Here is a 12,176-nt window from a genome sequence, read left to right on the forward strand (position 1 = left end):
AAATGATCTTCATCATTCAAGACATGGCATTTAAAAGAGTTTGAATTCACACATACATGATTATTAATGAGAAAGAGCGTCTATTCAATCCTACAAACACGTCCTCAATGGCAGATGTTGGTGCCCCATTTGAGGCACTGCTGGGATTTGAACCAAGGGTCTCCTGTTTAGGAACCAGGTTCTTTCACCAACTAAGCTACAGTAACACATTGTCATATTCTTTTGTCTTTAAACCAAGATGCATTCATTTAAATCCAGTGTCTTTACAGGAGTTAGTTTTATGTGAATGGTCTAACATTCAAGAGAAGAGAGAAAAGCCTGATGAAAGAAGGGAGTATCTGTTATTTTAAGACTACATATATTTAATATGAACTCTTCATCCAATCATTTAAAGGGGACCTATCATGCAAAATGCACTTTTGTACGTCTTTTCTACATGAATATGTGTCCCCGGTGTTCCAGGGAACTCACCAAGTGTCAGAAAACACAACCCTCTCTATTTTCCTCCATACCCAAATCTCTAAAAAAGGGGCTGCAACGGATCTGATAAAAACTGATCCAGATTTGAACACTGTCCTGACGTCAGGACGGTGGCGCTACGGCTATTGGGCCAACTCCACCAATCAGGAGGAGACAGCCACGGCCATTGCCGTTCGAAAGCGCTGGAGACGCTGTAGTATATATGCCAGGCCAGTAGGTGGTGCTGTTCTCACAGAATCAGCCCTTGCTAAAACAGGGATAAAAAAGTGCACATTGAGCGAAATGAGGCATGGCTAAAATGCATGATCTGTTTGGTATTTTGAAAAAAAAAATATGCCTTATATAGGTATGGTCCTACACTATATTATTATAATATAGCATGATAGGTCCACTTTAAAGTGTGAATTCTTTAGATTTTCCTTAAGAATCATTGGGCATAAACATTTCTTGATGGTCTTGCCTTAACCCCTGCTGCCTTTGATCTGATTGGTTGAATAAAAACAGATAGTTATCCAATCACCTGCAAAGGTTTAAAAGAGAGACGTTTTCTAAACAGTTTCCAATCACAGCTTCTCAGATGGACGATTCCATTTTGGACATTTACAAGTGTGGCGCATTTTGAAAAAACATCAAAGTAGCGGTGCTGTGGCTTAGCTGGTCAAAGAGCCTGTCTAGTAAACAGGAGGTCCTGGTTTCAAATCCCAGCAGCACCTGATAAAAGCAAGGAGAAATCTCTGTTCAGAGTGAAAGTGTTTCATATTAACCACGTCATTTCAGGTTGTATCTTTAATTTGAGATTTGATGATAAAAATTGGGCATACACAAAAAATGAATCTACTATAAAGACAGTATGCTTAATCCTATGTGTCCTATGATATCCACATATTGGTTCCCCGTGTGAGGCACCGCTGGGATTTGAACCAAGGACCTCCTGTCTACGAGACAGGCACCTTAACCACTTAGCCACAGCACCACATGCCACATCAAGGTGGAACGCTCTTCCCACAACTGTAAAGGAAAGTAAAACTATACTTACCTTCAAAACCTCTCTTAAAGAGCACCTTCGGGGGAAAGCATTGCAAAACTGGCCCCGGTAATGGTACAAATCTCAACCTGTCGTACAATGGACAGCTTCCCCCCCCCATCTATGTATATACTCGCATTTTAGACTCTGTTACTAACTGTATATCTGTAGACTTGGCATGTCTTAAATGTCCGGTTAGGATGTATTAGAACGAAATCTAAAATGAAAATTGTAAATAATCCATCTGTATGTAAAAAACCACCTGTATGTAAATTGTAAATAAGCCATCTGTATGTCAAATATGTCTTATATGTCTTAAATGATATGATGAATTGGAAATGGGGGACCCTGATGTAAACAAGACGAAAGTCTTTCTCTGGTCTGCATCCCCTTAACAATTGTATGTTTTGAGCTGTACTGTACTGTACCCAATATACAAGCTGTTAATAAACTTTTCAATCAATCAATCAATCACACTGTCTGTGTTTTTCTTGTCTTAAAACATGCATGAGATCATGGGTTCAAATTAAGTATACTTATGTGAAAAAGGGAATATCTCTCTTTGTAAACTAAATGCATTTGACATTACCTCTGAATGTTGTCAGCATGAGGACACAGATATCCATCTTTGATTAGAAGAATGTGCATCCACTTAATCATACTCCTTTACAATGTACAAACTGATCTTAATGTCTAGCCAGTGCTGTAAATAAAGTTCAATAGTTAAAGAGACAGCCTGAAGAGCATTTGAGAAGCTGATCTTTAATGAGAAGGAGCTCTCTCCTATAAACTACTGTCTTTAGTTTACAGCTTGAGGCACTGCTGGGATTTGAACCCAGAATTTATTAGATTTTCTAGTAATTTGAAAAAGGAAATATCTCTCTTTGTAGACATAATCCATTTCATATGAACTCCTTATTACTTCAGAATGAACACACACTGAGTTGCTATTCATTATTTCTGTTGGAACCAGAGCACAGAAAACAACATAGGCGGAAAAAGAAAAGAGTCATAAGAGGTGCTGTGGCTCAGCTGGTGAAAGAGCCTGTCTAGTGAACAGGAGGTCCTGGGTTCAAGTCCCAGCAGCACCTGATGGGAGAAGGGAGTATCTCTCATTTTAGACTACATGCATTTCATATGAACTCTTAATGATTCAGAAAGAAGACACATATGTATGAATTAATTAGAAGAATGTGCATCCACTTAATCCTACACACTGGTCCTTTAAAATGTATGTGATGACAGAGCTGCATTCATCTAGCCAGTGACCTTCAAAAAAGCAAATAACATCTCCTGAATTCACCATTAGAGCAGCTGCCATCTTTGTTACTTCCAAACTGTCTTCGTCATTATAACACATAGCTTTTTGAAGAGGCTGAATTCACACATACATGATAATTGATGAGAAGAAGCATCTACTCAAACACTATATGTGTAGTAGGTGGGGGTCAATGTCATGTGTTTTTCACCTGTATGAGGCTCTGCTGGGATTTTGTTTACGAGACAGGTGCTTTCACCAACTGAGCCACAGCGCCACATTTCTCTAGTCGTTAAACTGAGTTGCCTGTCTTGTAAAACATAGGATTGTCAGTAAACATCCCAGCATCCTGATGGAAGCAGGGAGTATCTCTCTTTTTAGGTTTAAGACATTTAAAATTAACTTTAAATTCAATTATTTTAGTAGGAATCTTTTTATGTGAGATTGTTTATAAAGAGCAATGTCTGTTGTGAATGGATTGCAAATGAAGACAGTTCTAGTTTGTTGGAGTCTGATCCATCAATGAGTCAGCAAACTGGATATCTCTTTCCTAGTGGAGTTTCCACCTGTGTGAGGCACTGCTGGGATTTGAACGAGACACATTTCTTTCTTGTAGCTATTAAGTTGTCCTCATTTTTTAGACATGTATAAACACAAGCTTTGATCTTATTGAGAGTTTTGAATTCACCTTATCCTATGAAAGGAGGATATTACATTTTAGAACATCCAGAGTGATTCCCAATTAGAGGCACTGCTGGGATTTGAACCCAGGATCTCCTGTTTACGAGACAGGCGCCTTAACCACTGAGCCACAGCGCCACATTATGCCTTGTTTGTTGTCTCAGAGCAGAGCTGCATTCAGATCCAGCCAGTGCCACTGAAAGGGTTAGTTGGTTAATTGAAGTGCCAGACTCAAGTGACGAATAGAGCAACTGCAATCTAACAGATGTAGACAGTAAAGGCACTAACACTGATGCAGGCATTGTCACATTCCTCTACTTAATTGTCAAATCGTGTCTCTTCATTCTGAAATCATTAGGAGTTAATACGAAATGCATTTAGTCTATAAAGTGCCTGTCTCATAAACAGGAGATCATGGGTTCAACTCCCAGCAGTTCCTAGTCACTTTATCACCCGATGGAGAAGCTATTTCATCCCCCCTACGCGATGAAACTAACTTCTGAAGCTTGCTTTTGTGTTGTTCCCTCTCCTGTAGTTTGTTCTATAGGTTTTAGTGCATGTAAATGGTCTGCAGAGGCTAAAATCCCTGTGTTCCAGAGGGAGTTTCCCTATAATATATACTTCTGAAAAACAGCAGGAGAGGACTATTTAAAGTAGATACATACTGATATACACCTGAACATCAGCAGGAGAGGACTCTTTAAAGTAGAGACACTACATACTGATATACACCTGAACATCAGCAGGAGAGGACTCTTTAAAGTAGAGACACTACATACTGATATACACCTGAACATCAGCAGGAGAGGACTCTTTAAAGTAGAGACACTACATACTGATATACACCTGAACATCAACAGGAGAGGACTCTTTAAAGTAGAGACACTACATACTGATATACACCTGAACATCAGCAGGAGAGGACTCTTTAAAGTAGAGACACTACATACTGATATACACCTGAACATCAGCAGGAGAGGACTCTTTAAAGTAGAGACACTACATACCGATATACACCTGAACATCAGCAGGAGAGGACTCTTTAAAGTAGAGACACTACATACTGATATACACCTGAACATCAGCAGGAGAGGACTCTTTAAAGTAGAGACACTACATACTGATATACACCTGCACATCAGCAGGAGAGGACTCTTTAATCATCTGTAAAGTGACTTTAATCATTAAATAAATACTGAACAATTACTACAGTTCTTATCCAGCCATGTCATCATGTACTTTTTGCACGATTATTATCAAACAATAGAGCTTAACAACTCTTAATAAAGCCTGAAGTAAAAACTATAAGTGTTGATCTTTCCCGCCCAGATAACCGACATCTTTCCGCCTCCAAATCCATTTTTAACCCACAGTGATTTCACCAGCATCCTGTAACCTCCGATACGATATCACTTTTTCCACTACGCCTGCCTATATATTGACCAGCTGGTGCCGTATTTTGAGAGATTTTCTATCGCTGGTTGGTGTCCGTTTTCTGACACGACTTCCTGCCTGGAGCTCTCTGCTGAGTCCTAGTTTGCCCATTATTGAACCAATCGGACGGACAAACAGAAAGGAGCTTTTCCTCTTTGCAGAGTTTGAACCATTCGATAGTTTGTTGGCGCTCCACTGGCATGTTTTCTCTTATGCGACCCTGCGAGCTTCTGCTTTCACTCAATCCAGCTGACAACTAACCCTAAAAAGGTAAGTTTTCTTCTACTTCTCTTCTTGTTTCATCCTATTTTTCTGTATCTGCATTTATTTCTCGGTCTGTTGAATCAGAGATGGCTTTTAGTTCCTCTGGTTTCCCTCCCTGAGCTCCAGGCCAGTGCAAAGTAACATTATCACTAATAGACGTGTTGGCACTTTGGAGACATTCAGGGTGTTGCAAATTAACAGCAGTCTCTTAATGATAACCTTTGTTTGTCTTTTAAAAAACAATGTTTGCAAAGTCCTTATCACACATAAAACTCAACGGCAGGCACATTAAAAAGGTAATACAGGAGGAAAATCGATTAAGCTTAACACAGCAATAAAAAAATAGTGCAATTAAAAACCGATAATATCTTTACAGAACTTAAAATTGCAAAGGGAGTTACTTGCTTTAAACCCTGTTTACAAAACTGATTTCCCTAATAACTTAATTGATATCCTAATATTCTAACATTTGTACATAAACTGATATAGTAGACAGTAAATCTAGCACTAACTGTCAATATGAGTCCAATGTTCTGTGAATATCTACCATTTCCGTAATGGTGGTATGCACATGGATGCAGATTAAAGCGTTGCAGAGGCATTCTGTTTTCATCATGCAACAAATATATGTTTTTATGTATGCAAAACCAGGCAGTTAGTTTGACAGACACATACACACACACACACACATATGTACACCCTGCACGTATGTACGTTCATTATTTAGCTAAAGAAAAATGATATGATACATTATTTTTTCAAACTCAATGGCCTTGGCTCATTTTCTGTGAAGAACATTTATCAGAACACATTTTCAATGACCACCTGGGCCTTCTGTGTGTGTGTGTGTGTGTGTGTGTGTGTGTGTGTGTGTGTGTGTGTGTGTGTGTGTGTGTGTGTGTGTGTGTGTGTGTGTGTGTGTGTGTGTGTGTGTGTGTTGTCTGTGTGTGTGTGCGTGCGTGCGTGCGTGCGAGCGTGCGTGCGTGCGTGCGTGCGTGCGAGCGTGCGTGCGTGCGTGCGTGCGTGTGTGTGTGTGTGTGTGTGTAGCCATTTGTGTGTGACCTTGTTTGAGGATTTCCTTAACAACTGTAAAATCAGGTTTATTTATTTACTTTAACAGAAGATGTTTTTAATGTTAAAGACTCACTGAACAGAATGATCTGTTTCTTATGTTTTATGTAAGATTTGTTTTAAATGTCAACATGAAAACGAATTAATCTTATTGCCAGATGTTTTCAACGATAACTCTTAAATGGTTTCTGTATCCTGGGGGATAAATTCATTTGGTAGGCTGTTTCCATGGGTGTAATAACAGTGTAATAACAGTGTAATAATAGTTTAATAAAGGTCTTATAACTGTGTAACATGGGTATAATATGGGTGAAATAGTGGTGTAACATGATCTTAATAGCTGTGTATTTATGTGTGATGTGGGTGTAATTACAGTATAATTACAGCATAATATGGGAGTAATGTTGGTGTTACATGGGCGAAATCTGGGTTTAACAACAGCGTCATATGGGTATAAAAAGTCTCACTGGAGATACACTTTATTTGTACGTGTGTGTGTGTGTGTGTGTGTGTGTGTGTGTGTGTGTGTGTGTTTGTGTGTGTGTGTGTCAGTGTGTGTGTGTGTGTGTTTGTGTGTGTGTGTGTCAGTGTGTGTGTGTGTGTGTGTGTGTGTGTGTGTGTGTGTGTGTGTGTGTGTGTGTGTGTGTGTGTGTGTGTGTGTGTGAGCCCATCGATCGGCTGCCCACTGGGTGTGAAGGACACTGATGTGACAGCACTAATTACAGGCAGGAAGCAGCAAACAGCAGCAGCTCCAACGCCTCCATCTCTATGACTATCTGTCCCAAATGAGATATTCGTTTTTATATATATCAAACGGGGACTGTGCACATTACATAACATGACACTTTAAATGTGCCAGAGTTAACAAATACGCTGTTTTTCATCTGTAGTCCCTGGACAGATGTTGTAAGTCAACCTAAAAACACATTTCATTTAAAGGGGACCTATCATGCAAAATGCACTTTAGTACGTCTTTTATATATGAATATGTGTCCCCGGTGTTCCAGGGAACTCACCAAGTGTCAGAAAACACAACCCTCTCTATTTTCCTCCATACCCAAATCTCTAAAAAAGGGGCTGCAACGGATCTGATAAAAACTGATCCAGATTTGAACACTGTCCTGACGTCAGGACGGTGGCGCTACGGCTATTGGGCCAACTCTCCACCTATCAGGGGAATGTGGGGTTGGGCCACGGCCGGCCATTGCCGCTCGAAAGCGCTGGAGACGCTGTAGTACATATGCCAGGCCTGTAAGTGGCGCTGTAGTCTGCCAGAAAAGCAGCGAAGAAGACTTCCCGCCCATAGTTACCATGGTTACCCTTCTGTTTATTCTCCGCTGTGGCTTTTTTTCTCCCTCCCCGAGGCAAGCGTTTGCTCCCGCTGCTTTAATTCAATGCAATCCCTCCCCGTCGAGGCAAGCACTGTAATTCTCTCCGGTTAGTCTACCAGCAGATGACAAACACCCAGTGGCGACTGGTCATTAGGGGCAGCCCCACCTAGTGTCAGCAGAAAGTATTACACATAATGATTACAAAAAATGCAAAGAGATGCAAAAAAAGAAATAAAAAAATATATAAAATATATTTTAAGGTCATGTTTAATCATCTGATTCGTCTGTACATTGCTGTTTTAGTCTGTGTTCTTCTAATTAGTGTCTACAGTGCCGTTTTGAGCCATTTGGGACAAAACCTGACCATGCCCCACCCACTCACTGTCAAAGTGAACGGTGACTCTAAAAACTACACTGCGCATGCTCAGAGTATTTTTCAATGTAATGTGTGTGGCAAAAAATAAAAGACCATAGGGGCACAGAGCTGCCATCCCCACCATACGTCATCTCACATCATTCAGAGCTGATTGGCTGTAAGTACGTGTGCCGCGAAAAGTGTGCTGTGTGAAGAGGAGCTGCAGTGACGCGTCCTAAAACCAGGAAGTAAGCTGCAAAAAAGCAATGAGGTTTCTCCATAGGATTTTAGAAAATAGCTCGAAATAAGATCTGTGGGAAACGTACCTGTTAGATAAATGCACGTTTTGTTCAGCCGGATAATATCTATCGATTAGATTTATGATAGACTTTTGAAACTACAAGAACATAAGGAGGACTTTTACAAAAAAGTTATAGAATTTTTTGTCCAGAAGGATAGGCAAATGGACTTCATCTTCAAGTCAAGGTAAGACCGCAATTTTATTGAAAATGGGATCTTACTTAGAGAGAACAATTCAATATTTAAATGATAAAATTACATTTTTTGGGTATCCTTTTGTTGAACTGTCTGTTTAAAATTAATCGAAGCATCAGACAAAAAAAGCTTTTGAAAATAATATTATATTTTGGTTTAGGTCAAAATATAATATTTGTAAACCTGAAGAGTCAGTGCCAGTGCCTCACCAGCCATGAACCTCACTGCACGTCACTGCAGAAGCTTATATAGACATCTAAGTTTTTTGTGCCCCACCACTTTTGTACATATAAAAACGCCACTGCAAACACCCACCTCTCCGCCTCTTCCAAGGAACGAGGGGACCGTGCGACAGAGTTTCAGTTTCAGTTTCTTTCGCCGGTCAAGATGTCCATTAAAGTTTAAATCTTCCGGACAAAATTAGAAAAGTGCCGGTCAAAGGCCTTCTTTGTTATTTATTGAGCTTTAAAACAAATGAATAACGACTCTATATAATAAAACACGGAGGACGGAGATCTCTTTTTCTCCCCCTCTTCTGACAGCCCAGCATCTGATCAGAGCACGGCTCCCCTCTCCTGCAGGGGGGCGTGGTCAGCAGAATCAGACCCGTAGACAGCAAACAGCACATAGAGCGAAATGAGGCATGGCTAAAATGCATGATCTGTTTGGTATTTTGAAAACAGAAACGTATAAATATGCCTTATATACTGTAGGTATGGCCCTACAATATATCATTTAAATATAGCATGATAGGTTCACTTTAAGATACCAAGGAAATACATGCAACATACTGTAGAGGTTTACAATACTGGTAATGCTAATCAAATTAAAATAAAACATGCTTATTACATAGCAAGAAGACAGCAACAGGTTAAGGCAGTACAGACAGAGCTGATTCCTCACTATGCATATTTTTAAATGAGATTTAATTAAACTGAATGTGTTTTGTCAATCATTAGACAGTCATAACCAAATGACATCCTCCACCCAGGGCTCCAGCTCTTACCTTCCTGTAGGAGATTTAGGGTCCCAAAAAGCAGGCTTAACTTTATGATTTTTGAAGTAAAAAGCTAACGTTAGGCTATAAGGAACTACAGTGACGTCACATGACTTCACGTCACCACCGCTAAGCTAAAGGTGACTAATGTTGGGCTATAAAGGAACTACAGCACGGTCACATGACTTCACGTCACCACCGCTAAGCTAAAGGCGGCTAATGCTGGGCTATAAAGGAACTACAGCACGGTCACATGACTTCACGTCACCAGCGCTAAGCTAAAGGCAGCTAATGTTGGGCTATAAAGGAACTACAGCACGGTCACATGACTTCACGTCACCACCGCTAAGCTAAAGGCAGCTAATGTTGGGCTATAAAGGAACTACAGCACGGTCACATGACTTCACATCACCACCGCTAAGCTAAAGGTGGCTAATGTTGGGCTATAAAGGAACTACAGCACGGTCACATGACTTCACGTCACCACCGCTAAGCTAAAGGTGGCTAATGTTGAGCTATAAAGGAACTACAGCAGGGTCACATGACTTCACGTCACCACCGCTAAGCTAAAGGTGGCTAATGTTGAGCTATAAAGGAACTACAGCAGGGTCACATGACTTCACGTCACCACCACTAAGCTAAAGGTGGCTAATGTTGGGCTATAAAGGAACTACAGCACGGTCACATGACTTCACGTCACCACCGCTAAGCTAAAGGTGGCTAATGTTGGGCTATAAAGGAACTACAGCACGGTCACATGACTTCACGTCACCACCGCTAAGCTAAAGGTGGCTAATGTTGGGCTATAAAGGAACTACAGCAGGGTCACATGACTTCACGTCACCACCGCTAAGCTAAAGGCGGCTAATGTTGAGCTATAAAGGAACTACAGTCAAATGACTTCACGTCACCACGCTAAGCTAAAGGTGGCTAATGTTGAGCTATAAAGGAACTACAGTCAAATGACTTCACGTCACCACCGCTAAGCTAAAGGCGGCTAATGTTTGGCGTGATGACGTTTAGTCGTCTCATTTAGACACTTGTTAGCAACCTCCGTTTTAAATTCACCAGTAAAATCTTCAGCTTGTGTTAACCACAGACCTTATTTCAGGATAACAACCAAAAACATATTCAGAAAACCATTGACTTCCAGACCAGGGGACAAGAAGTGGTGAAATGCTGACTAATTTCCGGGTTTTAATTCTCATACTCCACCCTATACTATAAAATATCATGGCAAACACAACTTTAAATACGGAAACTGTAATTTAGTCGAAACCTTATTTTGTTAGGTAAATTGTAAGTTCTATCTTATCTTATCTTCTCTTATCTTAAATGGCAACCCAAGAGAGGCATCATTCTTTAACCGTCACCTAATAAAGTTTTACCTTTGAATCTAAGTTCTATTTGTTCTACAGGTTTTAGGTTTTAATTGACCTTAATTATAAGTGACATATAGGATGTGTTCAGGTGTGAAAGTAAATTGGATATTGTTTTATGTTGGCAGATGTGGCCAAATATGCTTGGAAATATGATGGCGAATTCTGGTGATTGAACACTTAATATGGGAACAGCGATTTAGTACTACTGGAAACGGCCTTAAAAACAAAAACACAATACAGTAGGTTTCACTTTATTTCAGTTGGACAATCATCATTTAAAATGTTTCAATTAAGATTCAGCCTTTAATTCAAATGCCATTTGTTTTGCAGTACAACCAGTGTCCCATTGACTTCAATTGTAAGTTATGGGACAGATGTCTTTAGCCATGAGAGTAAATTGGAGATTCTTTATTTACGGAAGATGTTTGTGTTATTTCCGGGTATCTTCGAGTATGGAAAAAAGACCCTCACTGTCCTCACTTTTAAAGCTTAATTTGTGTAAAAGAAACCAAGCAACATCGCATCAGAATAACTTTAGATTTGGAGGCAGCGCAATGTAAGTTTTGTGGCCACCCCACAAATATTAACTTGCTCTGTTTTGGTCTCCTCCAGCCCCCTTCTTTAAAACCTCTTAATTTGCTCCACTGTGTCCAACAGCTGCTATCTTTGTGTTTCTGCTGTTGGTGAACAGGTGGTTTTCAATGGGTTTACAGCAGCCTGATGCAACTGCTAACAGGTTGACGTAATGAGACTGAATCATATCAGTGAAGCTGCTTGCACTAAAACCAAAACAATGCTTAAAAAAGGGCTTAGAAGCTTCATGAGGGCGAAGGGAACCACAGAGTTCAGTTCGGCCCCTCACATACTGTATTTACTTGTTGTTGTTGTTGTTGTTGTTAATTGATGCATTTATTTAGGTAAACATAATTTATAAGTGCAGCTGTAGGTTCGTCCATAAGAACGACCTACAATCCTTATAACGTCATTTACCATTTCCTACTAATCAAGCAAGCATATGCAGGGGTTTTTTTTTAATTGGAAAACTGTATAATAATTAATAGTACCTTCCCAAAAAAGATAGCCGGAAAGAATCATTAAAAAATATGTGTATTCAGAAAAAAAGGCAATATGAATAAAAATATGTTTTTTTATTAGTATTACCCTTCTTATTTAAAAAATGTAAAGAGTTAATATGAATATTCTTAAAAAAAAAAATCCTATTTATTGAACAGTAATTCAATAAAGATATTCCACACTAAAACTAAAAAAACTACACTAAACATATAAATGCATTTCATATAATGCAATATAAAAAAACAAATCAATCAATTGCAATAAACACATATTCGTAAAACCCACTATTTGCACACACATTAATGCTTAATTCAGATTTGGCTTCACAAA

The 12,176-nt window shown here is 39.6% G+C and overlaps 4 non-coding genes across 4 annotated transcripts; 2 read left to right on the forward strand and 2 right to left on the reverse strand.

Annotated features, from left to right (window-relative positions):
* The first annotated feature begins 1,119 nt into the window (after positions 1 to 1,119).
* trnat-agu lies at positions 1,120 to 1,193 on the forward strand. The gene has a single exon. It is a non-coding gene; the product is annotated as a tRNA-Thr (tRNA).
* A 187-nt stretch (positions 1,194 to 1,380) lies between these two features.
* On the reverse strand, positions 1,381 to 1,453 carry trnat-cgu. The gene has a single exon. It is a non-coding gene; the product is annotated as a tRNA-Thr (tRNA).
* A 1,068-nt stretch (positions 1,454 to 2,521) lies between these two features.
* On the forward strand, positions 2,522 to 2,595 carry trnat-agu. The gene has a single exon. It is a non-coding gene; the product is annotated as a tRNA-Thr (tRNA).
* Positions 2,596 to 3,508: 913 nt separating this feature from the next.
* On the reverse strand, positions 3,509 to 3,581 carry trnat-cgu. Its single transcript has one exon. It is a non-coding gene; the product is annotated as a tRNA-Thr (tRNA).
* Between the last annotated feature and the right edge of the window lie 8,595 nt (positions 3,582 to 12,176).

This window comes from Trematomus bernacchii, unplaced genomic scaffold (genome assembly GCF_902827165.1).
Source record: "Trematomus bernacchii unplaced genomic scaffold, fTreBer1.1, whole genome shotgun sequence".
NCBI classification, from domain to species: domain Eukaryota; kingdom Metazoa; phylum Chordata; class Actinopteri; order Perciformes; family Nototheniidae; genus Trematomus; species Trematomus bernacchii.